Source organism: Microcebus murinus, chromosome 10 (genome assembly GCF_040939455.1).
Source record: "Microcebus murinus isolate Inina chromosome 10, M.murinus_Inina_mat1.0, whole genome shotgun sequence".
NCBI lineage: Eukaryota > Metazoa > Chordata > Mammalia > Primates > Cheirogaleidae > Microcebus > Microcebus murinus.
Window position 1 is genome coordinate 30,454,403 of NC_134113.1, and position 21,296 is coordinate 30,475,698.

Sequence of the window (21,296 nt, forward strand, 5' to 3'; positions counted from 1 at the left end):
TAGCAAGAACTATACAGCATCTTAGATGCCAAAATTTAGAAAGACGTTTCATTATTAAGTCTTCTATCAAGCAGATGTCAGTATGTTAATGGAAGTTGTTACACAATTGCCTTGTGTATATCTAATTTGTTGTGCATTCTCAAGTTTTGAAAAGTAAGCAGTGCCAGTGTGATTAGTGGATTCATCTTGTGTGGGAGGCAGACAGAACATTAACAGTTGAGTGTTTACTTGGACTATTTCTGAGGCCAGAAAATAAATTAGACAAGGGGAATCGAGCTAATTAGGACTAAAATAAAATATTATTAATAGGAGAAAAGTATATAAAACCAGTTTTATTCAGGTGTCACTACCATAACATGACAGTATCCCATTTGCTAGAGAGAAAACCAAAAATGTTTCCCTGCCCATTTTAAGGAAAAGGAGATAGGTCAAAATATCTCACACTCAGAAGAGTAAAACTGTCAAGGTCAAGTGCCACCTGCCGCATGACTGGTGATCATTATGCCTCACCCCCAGCCAGAGCCCAGGCTGCACCGAACATAGCAGCAGCAGATATGTGTTGTGATTGTGTGAGTCTCTGGAAGGATTGTGAGGGAAAGACGTGGCTAGAAGGTACTGGTGACCATTATCTCCTGTCCTGTCTAATTTTGTACTCTCCCTCACTTTGACTTCCGCTAACCAGCTGTTAATTTTCTGATTGCTCATGGAATCCTGTGTGCATTTACCACAGTGGCATGTGAATGTTCTCTCTTCCCAGTTCCTCAATTCTTCTGTGCATTCCCTCAGCAGAGGATTATTTACTTTCCTAGTTTATTACATATGGGATCCGTGGTGAGTTTTTCCTTTTCCTTACAGATCACCATCCTTCCAGCTTCCCTTTCTGTACCAAATTCAAAGATTTACCTCCAGACTGAATCTTCCTCATGGGAGCTGGGTTATAGAGTGTCTTGCTTTCCCCAGCAGCTCACTTTTATAGCTATAGAACATCATTTTTCAATAACCCAATATAACATGATATAATAATTATGTAGCATATTTCTCTAACTCTTTAGTTCTGTTATTCCACAGACTTCTTTACTTTTTGCCTTAAATCATACCCTTGAAAACCATGTTCAAAGCATGAATAGCACCTTTTTTTGTGTTTTTTGCTCCCCATCCCAACTTTTCTCTAAGCTCATTCTTCCTGTCAAATACTATAAGTGGATTGACCCTTCACCCTACCTTTTTATTTTTAATTTTTTGGAGACAGAGTCTTGCTCTGTTGCTCTGGAGTGCAGGGTGTGATCATAGCTCACTGCAACCTCAAACTCCTGGGCTCAAGTGCTCCTCCTGCCTTAGGCTCCAGAGTAGCTGGGACTACAGCTGCACACCAACATGACCAGCTAAAAAAAAAAAAAATTTTTTTGTAGAGTCTGTGTCTCACTTTTGCCTAGGCTCAAACTTTTGGCCTCAAGGAATCTTCCTGCTCCAGCCTCCCAAAGTGCTGGGGTTACAGGCATGAACCACAATATCTAGCCTCAACCCTTTTGATTTTCTTGAACAATATTCCCAAAGCTGAAGTCATAGTTTTTCCTAGAAACTCATTTCTCTGCCTTTCAGCACCAGGATAAATTTCGCTAATTATTTTTTTCTAACAGCCATTTCAGTTCCCTTAAGCTAGACATTCACAAACTACATATTAAATGGTTAATTGAGTCTTAAATGCTCAAGTAATGTCCTCTGTTGTTTGGTTTTGGATGGCATTGCTGGGATCCTTTTTTGGGATGTAGGTCTTTAGCCACGTGGTTTTAACTGTGGCATCTGTCCAGTGATATTCGGAGAGTGGATTAGGATGGGGAAACCCAGGTATTTGTTTAGGAGGAAAAAAGATGGCATTTTATATTTACTAGTCAGTTAACATTCAAGGACAGGAGCTGGGTCTGTCTGGTTCTTGCTGTGTCACCAACACCTAGCTTGTTGCCTGTGCATTGTAGGCTCTCAATCCATGTTTGTTTAATGAGAGGCTGAGTGAAGGAATGAGCCCTAAATGAATGTCTAACCAAATGGCAAAGAAGATAGTTCTTCTAAAGTAGGGTTTGTTTTTATCATGTGTGTATGTGTGTGTGTTTTTGCTAGTTTGGATCAATGGGCCATCAAGGTGTGCACATCAAGGGGGAATATATTCACAAGGAAATCTATTAATTTGTTTTTCTTCGATTATGAAATATTGCTATTGTATAAAGTGAATCACATTAGTCAGGTTAAAGAAGCCCATAACTGTTCAGAAATAAACTCATCACACTTATGGAGTAGTTGGTGTGAAATGGATACTGGAGTGTATGAAGAAGTGACTAATTCTCCTTCATAGAGTGCCTTCCTCATGTCTGCAAGGCCCTCTCAAGGCTCAGCTGAGGTACTACCGCCTCTCGAAAGCTGACTGCCCAGGTGAAAATGATCTCTATTTATGGACTTCGAATTACATATCAGATGACCCTTGGTAGGACATCACAGTTACTTAAACAAACATTTTGTGTCCTTTTCAAAACCATAAGCTCTTAGAGGACAGGATCTGTTTCTCAATTTCATTTTGGAACCCTGCCAAACTATATCACTTGTACTTTACACATATAAATAATGAATAAATATTTATTAAATAAATGGGAGATATAAACGAATAGCTTGGAGAATTGCAACAATGTAAGAATAAAATTTATATAGGTAAAAATAGAAATACACTTGCATATATGTGTGGGTAAATCAGAATTCAAATGCTGAGGGAAAAGTAGGGAAGGGGAAGGAAAAGAGCCAGCTCATCACCAAAAATCTACAAACTGCCAGGTCAAAATGTGTGTATCTCATTTGTAATTATTTATTGACCACCCATTGTATGGAGTGTACCAGCAGAGGTTCAGAACCCTCCAAGCAACTCTTAAGTCTAGTTTGAAGAGAGGTATGTGGTACAGGGAAAGGTTTGGGAGAACAGTCTATGATGTAGTAGGAGAGGAAATCTTCCAAAACATAAGAATAACAGTAGTAAAAAGTACCAAGATAGAAATGAAATGAGGAGTTGTAATTATACACTCTAAAAAAATAGATATAATTTGGATTATAATCATTTTTTGGTTTGCAAGAAAGGGGAAAATACAAGGAATGACTCAGGTTTATGGCAAGGATTTCTTCCTGAAATGGAAGTTTAACCAACTAAAACAAATTAAATCAAGACAAATATTGGAACACTGCAATATAGAACATATGGAATAGTTCTCAGAAGGAAATAACCTATAATTTGGAAATGAAGAGAAGTAAGGAGGGTTTAATAGTTTAAATACGAGAAAGAACATGGAAGGAAGGAATATAAATAATGAACTAGAAACAAAATAAGTTACACCTAAGAAAACATATACTGAAGCTGTGTTTAACATTACTCATGAGAACAGCTTTAAAAATCCTTAGTCACTTAGCTGATGCCAGGTATCCATATGTGGCATCCTGCAAGAACTGTTCATGTGTTGGGGTTGTGTATAGCACAGATTAAGAGAAATAAATTAAATATAGATAAGTTCTATTGAAAGCTTTATTTATGTTTGTACATTATGGTAAAATGTTGCCCTTTGCTCTTCCCACACTTGTGATTCTAGCAAACTCTAGTAGGTGCATTGGTGGATGCAAAGCTTAATATAACCTAGTTCTGTCCTTAAATTGCTTACAGCCTACAAAAGGAAATAAGACATATGCATAATGACCAATTTTAAAAAGTAGACTAAAAGTTTCCAAAGTTTAAAAAGCAACAAAAGGTGCTTGCAAAGAAAATGCAGTAAGAGATCAAAGTCAGGACTGCTGCATTTAGTGGTGTAAGATGCGAATTCAGCACAGCTCTAGATGTTGGTGTGGATGGCATCTCTCAGAATTGCCATGCACACCCATGTGCATTTGCCTTATCTGAAGGGAAAGAGAAATCACTAGCAACAGTAGAAAGGCTTTGCTTTCTAGGTGATGTAGGTGGCATTTGTACTGAGCTAGATCTTTACTGCAAATAGCATAAACTAAGTCAAGAAGGACCAAAGTATAAACTGTAATATATTTAAGACTCAGTTTGTAAAATGGGACTCCAGTGGAAATCATATGTAAAGGGTTAAAATGCTGAGAAGAAGGGATGGGCATCAGTTTGAAAAAGGATTTGAATTCCAGGAACAGGGCTCAAACTCCCTTGGGTAATATTGAGGGGATATAGAAAAGATATGGGTGATACAATCAGAGCAAGGGTTTAGGGAAACTAATCAGGCGTTGGTGTGGCCAGATAGATGGCAGTGATTAACTAGAAAAAGGGGGTCCACCCATGAGGCCAGTCTTCCAGTAAGATGTGAGAGGATGACAACTCACCTAGGGCCAGGCCCTAGACCACTTTGGAGCTTTGCAGTAAAAGACTCAACAAATCAAGTTATTGATGGGTTGTAAAGTTTGGCATCACAGGCAGTACTCAAGGATGATTTGGAGCCTATGAGGCTTACCAGATGTTTATGTCATTAAAAGAAAATGGGAAGTCAGGAGAAGGAACTGTTGGTAAATATTGTTGGAACTGACCTGTGACCAAATATGTTAGACTTTGGAAAACAGTCAGGGCTGGAAATAAATGATTTGAAATTTGAGAATCATCTACAAATAATCTTAACTGAGACCTTGGAAGAAAGACTTCTTATTCACAGAGAAAGCCCAGTCTGGTTGTTGGTAAATAGCATGGGTTTGTAGACACTCAGCAGTTTATTGACTTACCCCAGCATGGTAAATGTATAAAGTATTCTCATGATACTTAGGCTTGTGGAGAGATTCATAAAAGAGACACAAACTAGAAGTTTCCTGTATATCTGAGCTAAGGCAAAAGAAAATAGGTCTGAGAATTAGAATAAGGACAAATTTAGAAATTTAGGCCACAGAGCTTTGGGTAATGGTTGGTTATCAAATGGTGAGATCTGTGATTCTTTACCAGATATTTCCTAATAATTTCTGAAGATTTGGAAGTTTTTGTTCTTGAGATTTTTTTTTCTGTAGACACCTTGTGAGGCAGAGGACTAAAAGGAATTAGACTTGGGTTCAAGCCTTGGCTCTGCAACTTAACTATCTGTAGAATCCTGTATGAGTCAGTTCCTGTCCTTTAACCCCTGGTTTTTCATACATAAGGAGTGGATAATAATATTCACTCTTCTCATTTTGTGAGGTTGTCGTAAGAATCCAGGATATCATTATAAAAATTGTAGTTTTGTTCAATGGGAAAACAGTTGTCAGCCTGCAAGTTTATTTTCTTTCTAAGTGATCCAGGGGCAGAATCAAAAATAGATTCACAATTTTACTTCTCTACATTTAATGCTCTGCTATCTCTTACTATCTCTTAATTCTTTTGATCTGGATTTAATTCTGCTCTCTTAAATACAGGTTCTCTAGTTTCTAGAGTTCTCTGTTTGGTAAATTGTTATGTAATGTAATTTTTGATATATTACATTTAGAGAGACCGGAAAAAATACTGCAATTCTTATTACACTATGGAATTTTATAGATTATGTAATGATCTCAATGTTTTAAAACCAATGTTCTGTGATTCTGGAATTGATAAAGAAAGACAAAGGTAGGGAAAGGGAGCAAGCAAGGAAGAAGAAATGTGCAAAACACATTTATTTAGGGGTTGTGATTGAAGACAGAATGATGATACTGTCTATAATTTTTAGGAAGTGCATAAGGAAGTACAGATACTTTACTGGAAAGCTGAAGCATCAGAAATCTCAGTGGTTCAATATCAGCACTGGAGGACTAAAACAAAGTATGGCTGTCATGCCTCAACAAGTACAGTAAGCTGTGTTGAGGCCAAGTGAACCTTCCCAGAGACTTTGTCAGGATGTAGTGCCAGGATTTCAGTCTGTCTGGTTTTTTTTTTTTTTTTTTTTTGGCTGGAAGGATTGAATGAAATCTTACGGCTGCTGTTTCTTCAGTTGGGAGAAGCAATTGCTAGAACTAGCTAGGCAGTCAAGGCACTGGAGTTGCTTGGTGGCCATGTGGAGCTATTATTTGTTGGTGGCTTCTGATCAGCTTCTCTTCTTCTCCCAGGTATCTTTTTCATGCTACTCCGTCAATCTCTACTTCTTCACTCTCTTCTTTCTAGACACTTCCTGGTCTTTCAACCCTTCTCCCCTCACCACCTGTCTGCTACCTTTCATAGCCTTGCTAGAGAAATTTAAGACGAAATAGGTTGATTACCCTCTTATCACAAACTGAGATAATTGGTGGAATGTCTGGGAGCAAGAAAGCCACAAGGTAGTCACTCATGCATTCTTAGGTTCAAGTTTGCCAAATGTCTATTACGTGGCAAGCGCTATTACACAAGCGGAGGTACAACAGTAAAAACAGATAGACAAAGCTCCCTTTCCTCAGGGAGCTTACATTCTAATGAGAGAGGATAGAAAGTAAGCAGTAAGTAAGATCATTTCACATAACGTTAAGTGTTTCCAGGGAGATCATAGAATGTGAGTGATAGTTTTGTCCTAGAAACCATTCACCAAGTTCTTTTAAGGATGCATTGTAAATCTATTGCTCATTCGGTGGTCTTATATGAATTCAGCCATTTGAGAATGGGGAAAAAAGGCAGAAAGCAGACGCACCATAATCTCTCTTTTTTCCTTCCTCTCTAGGCTGGTAACAGTTCATGTTTGCTTCATAAATGAAGCAGCTTTAAACAAATTCATATTCTGTCTGGAGTGACAGACCGCATCTTTATATGTTCTTGCTACCCATGACTTTATATGGATGATTCAGAAATTGGAACAGAGTGTTTTACTGTGAAACTGGCACTGAATTTTAATCATCTATAAAGAAGAACTTGCATGGAGCAAGACTCTTATTTTAAGGACCTGGGGAACTGGTGGTCTCATGTAGAACTTGGAACTGATGTTGGAAGAGAAAGCACGTGTGTCAGACTGCATGCACCATTTGCATGGCTCCAGAAATGTCTAAAATGCTGAAAAAACACCTAGCTTTATTCTTCAGATACAACCTGCAGCCTGTAGTTATCCTGGTGTCTGCAAGTAGATTTCAGCCTGGATAGTGGGGGTAATAATTTTTCTCGAAGGGATCTAGAAAATATTTTTAAAACTCAGCAGCATCAGCCACTATATGGTGTAGAAAGCAGTGGGAACTAAGTGATTGGAGTTGGCAGCGTGTCAGCATTGTAGTTGCTGATTAACGATATGAGTCTTGATCTCTTCCTGATGTAAACCATGCTCACCCATATCCCACTAAACAAATGGACATAGCTGCCTGGTTCTATCCATGCCGGGGAGCCAGTACTGAATTACGCCTTGGCACAAGGGAGATTCTCCGAAAGAGTCATCACAGGAAGAAGCTTTGAACACTGAACAGCAGAACGGTCTACTGAAAAAGACTTTTGGCACCCCTGAGAAAGTCTGCCTGTTCCTTTGACCACTATAGAACTATAGAATGTATGAATCATGTTTGCAGAATATGTTATGACATGTTTATATTCGAAAACTATTACAGAGCTGTGTAAAGGGACTTATGAGAAAATGCTAAATGTAAGATGGTCCCATTTTCAATTTCCACCATGGGATAGAATAAAAATAAATTATGATATTTAGTATCTAAGGTTAGAAAACCACACCCACATGCTAATATGGGTGTTGAAAAAAACTAGATTACTTGGCTTTTACAAGAACGCAAGGAATCAGGAAACTTTAGTTATTTATAGTATAATCACCATTATCTCTTTAAAGGAACCATTTATTTAAAATCAGGCACTCTATATTATTAAGGTTTATGAATTAAAAATAAAAAGAAAGCTTTATGTAGTTATGCATGTCAGTTTGCTATTTAAAATGTGTGACAGCATTTGTCATATTAAGAGTAAATTTGGCAGGAATTCCCAAGATGGACATTGTACTTTTAAACTAGAACTTGTAAGACATTATGTGAATACCCCTTGACAATTTTTTTTGATAGTGAAAGGAACATCTGACTAAAGTCAAAGAATGTTTTTGTTTTGTTTTGTTTTGTTTTTTGGTTTATTTGTTTGAAGGTTCTTTTAACATGTAACATGTCAGGAATGTACACCTAAAGAATTCAAAGCTTTCCATTCTGACTTGATCTTTGTGATATTATTATTGCCATGTACTACGCCCATAAGATGACAATTTTCAATGTAATAATACAAAAGGGCATGAAAAACTGACTTCTAGTTTTCCTTTAATTTTAAAAGTCCAAGAATTTCTAGTATAGTTGGATTTTAGTTTAAGTTCAAAGCTAATCTAAACCAACTCCAATAAGTGGCCTTTGCTCTTTTTCATACCAAGGAGCCAAGATAATGTGCTGTGGTCCCTTAAACATTAGTCATTTCTCTAAGACACAACCCACGTGCTTTGGGAAGCCACATTAACTTGTTCAGGCCCTCAGATATTCCATGATACAATTGATTGGTAATAAAACCAGAGATCAGTTTAACTGCTGAAAGGTCCTGTGTCAGTCTATGGCATTAATTGTTTTGAAGAATAAAGACATAGATTAAAGTTGTGTGTGTAGGTTGTGTATAGATTGAGGGATACTTCTCAATCTAATGGTTTGATTTATTAACCAGTGGTTTCAATTTACTTGGGCATATGAAAATGCTGTTTAATATACTTGAGAGTACAATAAATGTACTTTGTTCTCCAAGCTAGTAGCTGAGTTTTAACACTCAAGAACATGAACTTAACCAGTGGAGTTAAATAAACAAATTCAGCAAGTTATGAAATCTGACATGATAGGGGAGGGGAGATGTGTCCTGCCTATTAAATGTATTGGTTCATTGCCAATTTTTAAAATTCAATAAAGTGCATGAACAGTAGAAAAATGCTGAACATTATTTTGGATGCTAACTGCTTGGATATTAACTGTGTCATATCTGCTTTGAGATAAATATAAACATATATATATTTGCTTATTTTATCCCAGATGTGTTCTGAATATCCTTCATAAATCATGGAAAACTCACAGCTGAGATAGCAAACCATGAAATCTCCTTTTCAACTGGTGCCATGTATCTGATTGTTCTCTCTTGCAGTGTTTCAAAATCACCTTTTAAAATGATCTCAGAAGTCTATAGATTCTAAATTATACTGAAAGCTTTGTTTCTCCCTCTTTGGTAGTGACCAAGTCTGTAAAGAAACTGGCTCTTTGATAAATGATGCCTACCCAGTGATCTCAAAGTTTCCCTGGATATTATAATCTAACATGCTTATTACCACACTGCCAATTTCTAATGAGTCAAACTGATTTTTTCAATATGATAATAGAACAAGTAATCTATACTCTTAAAAAGGATTACAGATGTGAAAAATAACAATATATGAAAAGTATATGTACATAATGAAGTATTTCTTTTTAGTTAAGAATTAAAGTACATTTCATTGAGCATTAAAGTACTTTGGAGAAACTTTGTGGCACATTTTAGTACTCTAATTCAATTGAAGTTATAAATAAGCAGAAAAATCCATCCAGAAATCATGGATTTTTTTAAATGTTTTTCTGCAGCTAAGTTTTGGTTTCAAAATTTAATTCCAATATGGGGATTTTAGCCATTCCATATCTCTTCTTCTTTAAGAAATATAGTCTTCGAAAATGCATTTTGACATAGTGGGATGGATATTGGGAAAGATTGTCAGGAAGTTCCACTGTGATTTACTCCTGTGGTAAATCACCTCCCCTCTTTGGATCTCAATTTTTTATTTATCTGTATGGTAAACTCGGAAGCCACTCTTTAGGGGTGAGCCGTTTCTGTATGACTGACAAAAAAGATAAAATAGAGCTGAAACTAGCCCATGCAAAGTATTCAAATCTGTTCCTGTGAATAAGTATCTTGATGATAAAAAGTTGTTGATGTTCTTATTTCTAATGTAAATAGGGTCCATTAGTAAAAGTGAAATTCAGTTTCAAGGAGTGTGAATTGGATAACCATTTACACAAGAGATGGCTTTTTCCTTTGCTTAAATAAACGTTTTGGATCACCTCTGAAGAATGAAAACCAGTAGTACCTTTTAGTCATTTTAGCCAAGAAGAGATATTACAAGATGTGTGTAATATTTGGAAATGCACCAAATTAAGCATTTAAATGTTCTCATTTTATTGAAAGCTAAGAGCAGAAAATGTAAGACGTTCATAAAGTTTTTGAATGCCAAAAGATATATTAGAACCCATTTATAAAGGGGTAATCCACAAATTACATTTTAAAATTGGAAAACGGGATAAGAATTTTAAAGTAAGCCAGCTTATCATTGAAACAATATTATTTTGAAATTGGCTTTAACATAGAACCATTCAGATACAAATTCTAATTCGTTCATTTGTGGAATTTGATCACACAATTCATGGTGTTGCTGTTTTCCATTAACTAGTCTTGAAATGCCTTTATTTGTAAAGATCAAGTAATGGTTTCATTTCATAGCAAGGTGTTTCAGAAATAATTCATACTCATATGGATATTTATGATCCTAAAATGTTTGCTAAGCATTATAAATTTATTTATAATTGCCATCTCCAACTACATCCTTATGATGTTTCTTAAAAAATAAAATTAAGATGATTATTTATACTAAAAACCATGGTGTTTTCAAATACTTGATTTCTGAGTTACAAGACTCACTAAATATAATTTTTCAATCAAAATATCCTATTCTCCTATACTCTAAGGATTAGTATGTGATTATAGTGTCTACTTGTCACCATTTTTTAAATCAGTGGACTTGAAAAGTATTCATTTAGATGGATGCACAGTATATATATCCCTAGTTCAGTCATAGATTGGAGTTTGCATATCGTAATGTAAATGTATGTCAACACTATTCTAAATAGTTTTATTACGGCTGAAGTTTAATTAAATAAAAAAGGTTGTAAAATGTGATGTGTATGTGTATATACTGTACGTGTACTTTTTAAAATAGGTATATGTCCTGACCCCTTTTTTATACAGGTTTGAATTTGAAATTACATTATATATACATATACTTTATTGTTCTAAATAAAGAATTTTATGCACTCTCACAAATTTGCCCTGTCATTTGATATCTTAAGGTTATCACACATTCACATCATTAAACATTTTTTAAGCTAAAATCAGATTTTTCTATGGAAACTTTTTATCATCAATCGACATTTTGTTGAGTTATTGACACAAGGGGATAAACAATAATTTTAATTCAAAAAGTACTTATTGATCACTAAAATAAGGTTGATCAAAGATGATAAAGTTGAATTAACACACTGTTTGCTTTCAGGAGGTTTATAATTTAGTTGGGGAAGATGGAAGAAGTATTCATACTGAAATAACTACCTATGTGCAAAACTGAGGTCTAGTTCATGCACTTAGGCCACGTGGGAAGGAGAGATGGATACAGAACGGAGGATCATGGAGAAGTTGGTATTTGGGCTAAGACTTAGAAGGATGAGACAAATTTTGATAGAGATTCAGAATTATGTGCAGTCTGAGCAGCATTCTCCAAAGTAAGAAGCTGTAAAATTTCTCAGTTTATTTCACCAAATCAAACAGGTGTGTTCTTAGCATATGCTGTGTAAAGAGAGAGAGAGATGAGACCAGACCCTTGGATAATACAATAGGGAGTGCAGGTGCTCTTATTAGGGTCCACAAGAAGCCACTGCATGTTTCTGAGCAAAGTGGCAAGAAGATCAAACTCCATTATGGTTTCTGTGGTTTAAGCAGTAAATAATCATCCCGCTTAACCTCTGGTCAGTATTTGGCTTGAGACCACATCCCCCGGCTTTACAACACCATATATTCACCTCCCATTTCTCTTCATAATTTGCTGATTCCCCTTCCTCTGCCCATCCTTGATCTTGCCAACATCCACCAATACAAGCCTTGATGACTATAGAAGTCTCCTAACTGATTACACTCCTCCACTTTTGCCCCTTTTCAATCAGTTAATCACATTATAGGGGATAGTATGTAGATATCTAATGACATTTTTCTTGGGTTAAAACACCATGGCTTCTCATTCTTTTTAGGATAAAGCCCTAAATCCTCAACATAGCTTAAAAAGCCCTCCTTAGGCCATCTCATATTTTTTTTCTTGGATTGTTAATTGTCTTCTTCTTTGTCATAAACAACATAAAGGCTGGGCCCATGAATACTTATATCACTGCATTCCTCAAATTTAGTGCACATAATAATTTGTAGGATTGAAACAAAATCTGATCTATTTAGCCATCACCTACTGTATTGTCTGATAAGGTGTTTTTTAAAACTTTTTATTATAGGCAATTTGAAATATATATAAAAGTAGACAGGACAGTGTGATAAACTCCCATGTAACCATAACCCTGCTTCAACCTTACTCAATTGCTGAATAACCCTGCTTAATTTAACCCCCCTACCTATTCCCTTTATCCAATCCCACTTTCATATTAATTTCAGACAAATGCTTAAAAATATTTGATCTGTTCACAATGGAATGCCACACAGCCTTAAAAAAAAAGGAAAATTCTGTCATTTGCAACAACATAAATAAATTTGGAAAACATGCTAAGTGAGACAAGCCAGGCACAGAAAGACAGACACAGAAAGAATCAGACACCATGACCAAGAAGGGTTTATGCCAGGTATGACAGATAATCTCTCCTATCAACAGACTGAAGAAGAAAAATCCCATGATTATATAATTGTTGCAAAAAAAGCATTCAACAAAATTAAAATGTTATCATAAAAACCCTGAGGGGTAAAAAAAATATGTATATATATATGTTTGATCTGGAAATATTTCTATGTGTATCTCTAAATGACAATTTTTAAAAGACTTAACCATAATACCCTTGTCACACCTAAGAAAAAATAATAACTCCTTAATGTCAAAGAACCAATAAGTATTCACATTTTAATACACTCTCATTGTACACTGCAGTATTGCACTAAAACAGGGTATAAAATACAGGTAAAAAGTCTCTGTTGAACATTAAAATTAGGTCCCTTCAGAGGTAAACACTGCTAAATATTCCTTAACTTCTGGAATTTTTTTGCATGCATAACTATGTAATGTACATATATACGCAAGACTAGTCTCTAACCTAATCTTTTCCATTTATTAAAAGACTGTGGAACACTCTACATCAGCCCAGATAAATGTTTATCTACTATACCACGATGACCAGGAAATTATAGACAGGCATTAAGGTTGTAATATAATGTGTGTGCTTTGGAATTCCAGTTCATACTTAGCAAAATCCAGCATACTCTCAGAACTTTTCTTCCATCACCTTACTCAACATTAAAATAAAGCTCACTTCTGAAGACATATCAGCTTCATTAGACTTCTCAATCTGTAACTGTGTTTCTCCTACAGCTATCACTGGTCTCGAGGTGGGGTCTCAGCTCCTCATTGTTGTTTCTAGATCATTCTTTTCTCATCCCTAGACTCTTTCAGATAAGAATCTTGTTATCAAATTACATACCACTTCCACTCATAGTTGCTTTCATGTACGAACTCCCAGGTTCTTCCACCTGGTTTCTTGATCATTTTGGCACCTGGATCACTGTCACTCAATTCATTTGTACCACTGTCTTAATTCTTAGGGATTTTAATACATACATAGATGATCCTTTCAACATCCTTCCCTTTCAGGTCCTTGAACTTTCTTCTTAGTGAATTTGCCTTCAGCATACTCTAGCCAATCAGACTCAAGGGCATTCTATATATAGATTTTGCCATAGCCATTAACTACAGTCCATTCATAGCTCAATTGTATGCATTCTATCTCTGACCACCACTTTGTATCTTTCCAGTTTACTCTTTCATAGACTGCAATCCCAACAATCCTTTGATCCAAGGAGACTGCCAATGTATTGATGGTGCCATATTTCACCATAAACATTTGATACCCTCTTTTCCCTCCATAGGCAATTATTAAAATCTGTGTTCCAACATTATAATCACTCTCTTGCATATAACTTCTTTTCCTTTGGTCCCTCTCAGTTCCTAACATTTGTTCGGTAGACCATACTCCTACTCAGATCCAATTCTCCACCCACTTTTTGTCTACACTTACATGGCTAAACGTACCTGGAGTACAGTATACCATCAGGCCTGTTGGTCTCTCTCTAAATACTTCCCATGATCTTCATGAGGGTGCTCATTGCTGTTCAGCAATTATACTGTATTTTCTTACTCTACTGACTTTCTGTTCTCAAATCTATTTTATACATCACTTTCCCAAAACACTCTCATCAATCCCCCTTCTCACTCTTAGCCAATAAACTTGATTGTTATTTCACCTTGAAAATTGAAAAAATAAAATAAAGAGAATTTCCAAAGACACCTGGGAGCTAGAGACTGATTTTCTGTGAAACTAAGGAAGCTTATACTTTAAGAACCCTCACTTATCCAGGTTATTTATAAGTCCCTGCAGAGAGCCTAGCAATGTGTTCACATGACCATACATTTTTGTAAAACTTGCAGCTACTTCCATTCCAGTCTTTTGTTCTGGTGTAGAAATGGCTTCACACAACACTCCCACTAACCACTGCGCCAACTCACCAGGGCATCCTGACTTACAAGTGCGTGTCCAGAGGCTATATCATGCTGCAAACATGTCCTGTGGACCTGGCACTAAAGTATGTGTGTGATGGAAGAGAAACAAGGTGCATGGAGCCAGAAGCCAATGTGTGGAAAATTCCCATAAATATCATAGTCACCAGACGTGTAAAATTGTAAGTGGAGATTCAGGTTTCATTAATGCCTGACTAAAACAAAAGTTTTCCCTGTCAGGAAAATAGTAATTCAGAGTATACAGTCATAAACAAACCATACTTAATTTTTTTTTTCTGTAACTGGTGAGGAAACACAATAGAATTTAACAAAATTGCTGTGTTTATAGAGTCAGAAAATCTGTATGTGAGGTCAAATGTTTTATGCTTCTCAATGTGCTGGTCGTCGCAAATGTATATTGTGTATCCACCATTTTAGTGTCATATGAAATTGTTTAATTGCCCTTAAAAACCCCTTATTCTTCATGTATTCGATGATGCTCTCCTCCCCCTGAACCTCTGGAAACCACTGATTTTTTGTCTCATCTTTTGCAGAATGTCATATAATTAAAATCCTGCAGTATGCAGCCTTTTCAGATTGGTTTCTTTCACTTAACACTATGCATTTAAGATTCATCTATGTAGTTTGTACCTTTAAAGTTCTTTTCTTTTTATCACTGAATATTATCCTACTACATGGATGTATCACAGTCTATCTATTCACCTAAAGAAGGAGATCTTGGTTGCTTCCAGTTTTTAATGATTATTAATAAAACTGTCTTAAGCATTAGTATGCAGTCTTTTGTGTGGGACATGAGTTTCAAATCATTTGGATAAATACCTAGAGGCACCCTTGGTGGATTAAGTGGTAAAACTATGTTTAGGTTTATAAGAAACTGCCAAACTATCTTCCCAAGTGTCTGTACTGTTTTGCATTCCCAGCAGCTATGAGTGAGAGTTCCTGCTGTTCTTCATCCTTGCCAGAAATTGCTATTGTCAGTTTTGGGGGAATTTAGTCATTCTAATAGGTGGATAATGTTATATCATTATTGTTTCAATTTGCAATTCACCAGTGACAAATGATGTTGAGCATCTTTTCATATGCTTATTTGCCATCTGTATATCTTCTTTGGTGAGGTTTCTGTTCAAATCTTTTGTCCATTTTTAAATTGAGTTGTTCATTTTCTTATTGTTGGGTTTGAGGAGTTCTTTGTATATTTTGAATACAAGTTCATTGTTAGATATGTGTTTTGCACATATTTTATCCTAGTCTGTGTCTTATCTTTTCATTATTCTAACAGTGTTTTTCACAGAGCAGCTGCAAGCATTTTATTAAAAACATGTAAGAAAAGAGTACATATCTTGATCAATAAATTCCCCTAATCTCATTGAAGAAAAAGCAGTCTCCACAGTCTCTGAAGTTGATTACTTCAGTATTTTGCAGCCATCATATATTTTCTTTTCAAGTTTCTTTTGTTGATAGAGTATTTTGGAATACTCTATCAACCTGGAAACTTGGATTTTTAAGAGTTTTGTGTAGCAAAATGCTTTCCCCATTATTTATAAGGTTGTTAAAGCCTCGTAATATAATTAACAATATTTTAAAGATGTCCAAAACATATTTTTAAGACTCAAAACAGAAAGCCAAAACACATGAGAATTTAAAATCCATGAAATTTACACATATTTAACTACAATTTGGAAAAATATTTTGAAATATTTCATAAAAACAATTGAGAAATTACAGTCTTGATTCAAACATACAAAATAAATATTAAGGGTCTCTTTCAGTCACCTTTGTACTTATTTTATTATGGAACTGAAAGAATATTTAGATAAAAAGTAAATTGATATGAAGCAAAAATAAATGAAGATGATTGAGGAAATAAATTTAAATTATTCTCACATTGAGAAGCAAACTGTAACAAAAAAAATCACATCAAAAGTAGTAATTTGTTAATAATAGAGAGATAACTTGTCAATAGGAGTTATAAATAGGCCCTTAAATTTATTTGTAATAAAATTAATGAAGAAAGTGGGTCATTGGAACACAATGGCAAATGACTTAAATTTTATGCAAATTGATTTGATACTACGTTGACAAAAATAACATAAAACTCACAATACATCTCCACAACAAGGGTATTAGCTACAAACTGGTTAATGAATGTCATTAATTCAAAAAGTATTTTAAATTCATCACCATAAAAGAAGACTTGAAATGTCCTAAAATATTTTTTTCTTAATTTTTTTTATTTCAGCATATTACAAAGGTTACACATATTGCCTTTGCCCCACCCGAGTCAGAGCTTCAAGTGTGTCCATCCCTCAGATGGTTGCCCTAAAATCTTATGGCTAATTATGAGAAAAAAATCTTCACAGAGGTTTAATTATTTTATTTTCTGTCTTTCTTCTTTTATAACATATGCATTAATATTATATATTTACCAAAAACAAAGCTTAGCAATATCTAATGCATTTTGAAATATAGTACTTTCCTTATCATTTAATCAAAATATGTTTTAACTTCTACTGATATTATTTTTTTGACCTGGGGACTATATAGAAATGTATTTCTTAATTTCCAAACATATGAGGATTTTTAAAGTTTCTCTTTTACTATTAATTCCTAGCTTAATTGTACTATGGTTAGACATTTTCTGTAATGAAAAAGTTAAAAAATACAAAATTCATGAGATAATTTTATTGTTTGTCTGAATACATGTTTCTTTTGAATTTAATCTCAGTGTCTTACCTACTTACATACCTGATTATTTTTTATCTCTCATCCAGCATTGTATAAGACCAACTGTGGATGTAATTTGAGTCCAAGAATAACAGTATTTTATCCTAAGAAGATGTAGTTAGTTTCTGAAAGGAAGCTAGGGTCACTCGCAAATCTGTGGTTTCTGGACCTCAGCACTCTTGTCATTTGGGACTGAATAATTCTTTGTTGTGAGGGCCATTCTGTGCACTTTAGGATATTTAGCAGCATCCCCAATCTCTACTCACTAGATGCCAGTAGCATCCCCTAGTGTGAAAATCACAAATACCTCAGATATTGTCAAATACTCTCTGAGGGACAAAATCACCCCCTCCCTCATTGATTGTCTTAATCCTCCCAGGTGCTGAGATAATTTGAAACTAAATTTCGGTCCCTAGAAAGATCCATCTACCCCTTCTCACTCTAATATCTTCAGGAGCCCAAATCAATGCCTGTGTGTTCTTTTGTTTTGTTTTAACCACTGGCCTCCTTGGACCCTCGAAGCATACTCCCATTTGGGGACTTTTGCACTGGCCGTGCCCTCTGCTTGGAACATCCTTCCTTCAGGTAGCTACGTAGCTCACTTCCCCACCTCCTCAAGGCTTTGCTTAAATGTCACCTTTTCAGCAAAGCCCAAACTATACACCGTATTTAAAATAGCAACCTCACCATTCCTACCCCTAGCATTCCCAGACCAATTTAGTGTGTGCTACTTTTTTTTTTCTATCGCATTTATCACTCCTTAGCACAGAAGTTTCCAGACTTTATCGATACACGATGCCCTTAGTTTCTCAATAATTTTTCATAGCACCTCTGGCCAAAAGAAATATCTAACAATTCCGTTTATGAAATAGGTCCAAACAACTTAATAAGTATTTATGTCCTAACAATTAAATAGATAGTTGGAAAAATAATATCCATAAGCTGAAAGAAAATAATATTTAAATTTCATTCATAAATAACACACAATTACTTACTAATGAGATGTGTGTGACCATTGAACCCTGAATGGCTTGTCCATACTTAGACTCATAATGCACAACACCACCCCCATTTCCTGATGCACTTTGCTTTCCTGCAGTGCATGCTTGTCACAACCACCGAAAAACTGGCTTTGAAAAGACATGACATCAGGCCGGGCGCGGTGGCTCACGCCTGTAATACTAGCACTCTGGGAGGCCGAGGCGGGTGGATTGTTGAAGATCAGGAGTTCGAACTAGCCTAAGCAAGAGCAAGACCCCGTATCTACTAAAAATAGAAATAAAGTAATTGGCCAACTAAAAATATATAGAAAAAATTAGCCGGGCATGGTGGTGCATGCCTGTAGTCCCAGCTACTCGGGAGGCTGAGGCAGAAGGATCACTTGAGCCCAGAAGTGTGATCTTGCTGTGAGCTAGGCTGATGTAACGGCACTCTAGCCCAGGCAACAGAGTGAGACTCTGCCTCAAAAAAAAAGAAAAGAAAAGACATAATGTCAATGAAAGAAATTCAGCTGAATTTGAAAATATAAGCTGCCTTAGCTAGTAATTTGTGTGTCTGATATGTAGTGCTGTGTGACTTAGTATGTTCCTGCTGCTATAACAAAATACCTGAGACTGGGTAATTTGTAAACAACAGAAATTTATTGCTCACAGTTATGGAGGCTGGGAAGTCCAAGATCAAGGCCCCAACAGATTCAGTGTCTGGTGAAGGCCCATTCCTCATAGATGGTGCCTTCTTGCTGAGTCTTTATGTGGTGGAAGGGACAAAAAGGGCAAACATGTTCCCTTTACCTTCTTTTATGAGGACACTAATTTCATTCATGAGGACAGGACACTCAAGACTTACCTCCCAAAAGGCCTCACCTCTTAATGCTATCACACTTGGGATTATGTTCCATCATATGAATTTGGGAACAACATCAACATTCAGACCATAGTGCCATGTTTCCCTGGAAAATTAAATAACCAGCAGTGGACTGGTAATTTTTCTACAACATGCCAAGGTGTCTTGGCACACAGTTTGGGAACCATGGCTCTAATAAATTGTATGATTACTTATTTATTAGGTGTATTATAATATTTATTGCCTTCTCTACCTGACCCCTCAAAATAGAACATATCCAAGCACAAGAACTTGTATCTGTTTCTTCTCTGCTATATTCCAAGTACCTTCAATAGTCCTGGCATATGTAGGTTTTAAGCATATATTTGTGAAATAAATGATTTTTGAGTATTTCTGTTTCTGTGAACTCTGTTTATACTTTTGCCATTTTTTCTTTCAGATATTATCTTTTTATTGGTCCATGAATATTTTTGCATATCTAGGAAATTATAGCTTTAGATTATTAAATGTTCGCCAAATTTTTTTCCAGTTTGTATTTTTCTTTTGATATTTTTATGGTAATTTTTGCTATATGGCAATATTGCTGTTATATTTTGTATAATTTTGCTGCTTACATTTTTAAAAATTTTTATCATCAATTCTTCCATTTCTTTTTTTGTATATCCTATAGGTGATGCTTTATTTTTAAATAGACTTTGCCCGTTTCATAATAACTTTTTTCTAAATTTTATAGTTCCTTTTATTATTTTTATTATTACTACTTATTATTATATTTTAAAGCTTATTATTTACCAGGAATTTATTTGGGCTCTAAGGTAGAGATTCAGCTTGATCTTCATCCAAAAGACCAGCCAGCTGTCTCAACAGCACCTATTAAATAATTGATCTTTTCCCACTGATCTGACATAAAAGACTTGCCACATACTAAATTCCCATGTGTATTTTTGGTTTATTTCTAGAACTGTGAATTCTGTTTTATCTGTCATTTTATTCTGTCTCAAGCATCAAGCTATTTGACTCACTGTAGTCTTAAAAATTATTTTTAGTTTTGCTTCACAAATTAATGAATCTTGAATTAGGGGATATAAAAATATTACCATTTGAAACTATCCTTTAAAAGTTAATTCCAATAAACCACTTGGCAAGAATTAGAAATCACAATTCAAACGAGATCTAAACAAAAGTTCTCCAGGAGGCTTCTTTTTTATCCATTCAAGTATTTACCACAGTTCCGGGCACATTGTGGGCACATAGAATTTCAATGAATCAGATAACTTCTAGCACTGAAAACAGGGCAGCGTGAATGAACTTCTTACACATGAAGTGCAGAAAAGAATAGCAATAACTGGACTTTTCCATGCATACCTGGTTAGTTATTTGTGTTAGCATGATACAAAGACTATGATGTCATAAATTGCCATCTTGTTCTCAGTGAATAACCCCAAATTTCACAATATGCAATTAGAAATACAGAGCAAAATATTAATACTATTATATTTTAATGATATTTCTGAATATAGTGTGTACTTTGCTCATATAAATATATTTGAGTAGCATAAAATAACACAGCTAAAAAGCAACACTATCCTCTAAGGATATGCCCTAAAAACTCAACAAAACCTTTGTGTATCTCCATGAATTCAGAGAAGATAGATATATACATACATATGCAAATAATTTAAGGTAGCTTTTGGCAAGTGGAAATATACAAACATTCAAATGTTAATACTGGCTTTAAAATTTTTCAGTAATATCAACACACAATCCAAGTGCTCTCACCAATAATTATGCTTCCTTCTTTCCCTCTACACAAGTCCATGAGAAGCAGGCAGGACCTAAAAATATGGATTAAAACGCCCCCCCCCCCGACATATATGAGGCTTGGGCTCTTGGCCAAAGACAAATACAAGGACAAATTTCTTTGCTCTTGGCAATGCAACATGCTTTCTTGAGCTGATGGAAAAACAATCCTTGGAAACCAACTAAAACAGCCCTTCTTATTTATAACTAGTGGCAAACAGATTAAATGTATAATTATGAAAATGGGCCAAGTAATGGAAAGAACACAGAAACAACTCTATGTATAGTTTTTATCAAATTTAAATGACTATATCCCAACCACTCTTTTTCAGTCCACAGTTTTAGAAGATTCCTGCTTGTAATCAC

The 21,296-nt window shown here is 35.3% G+C and overlaps 1 protein-coding gene across 2 annotated transcripts in view; it reads left to right on the top strand.

The window, feature by feature from the left end:
- KITLG (KIT ligand) overlaps positions 1-11,587 on the top strand; it is an 83,452-nt gene extending 71,865 nt beyond the window's left edge. The window contains exon 9 of one of the 2 annotated variants that reach the window (XM_012757863.3): positions 6,654-11,587. The gene's annotated coding sequence lies outside the window, so the exon portion shown is untranslated. The remainder of the gene's footprint in view (positions 1-6,653) is intronic. The other variant, XM_012757862.3, reaches the window with a different exon arrangement.
- Positions 11,588-21,296: the final 9,709 nt, after the last annotated feature.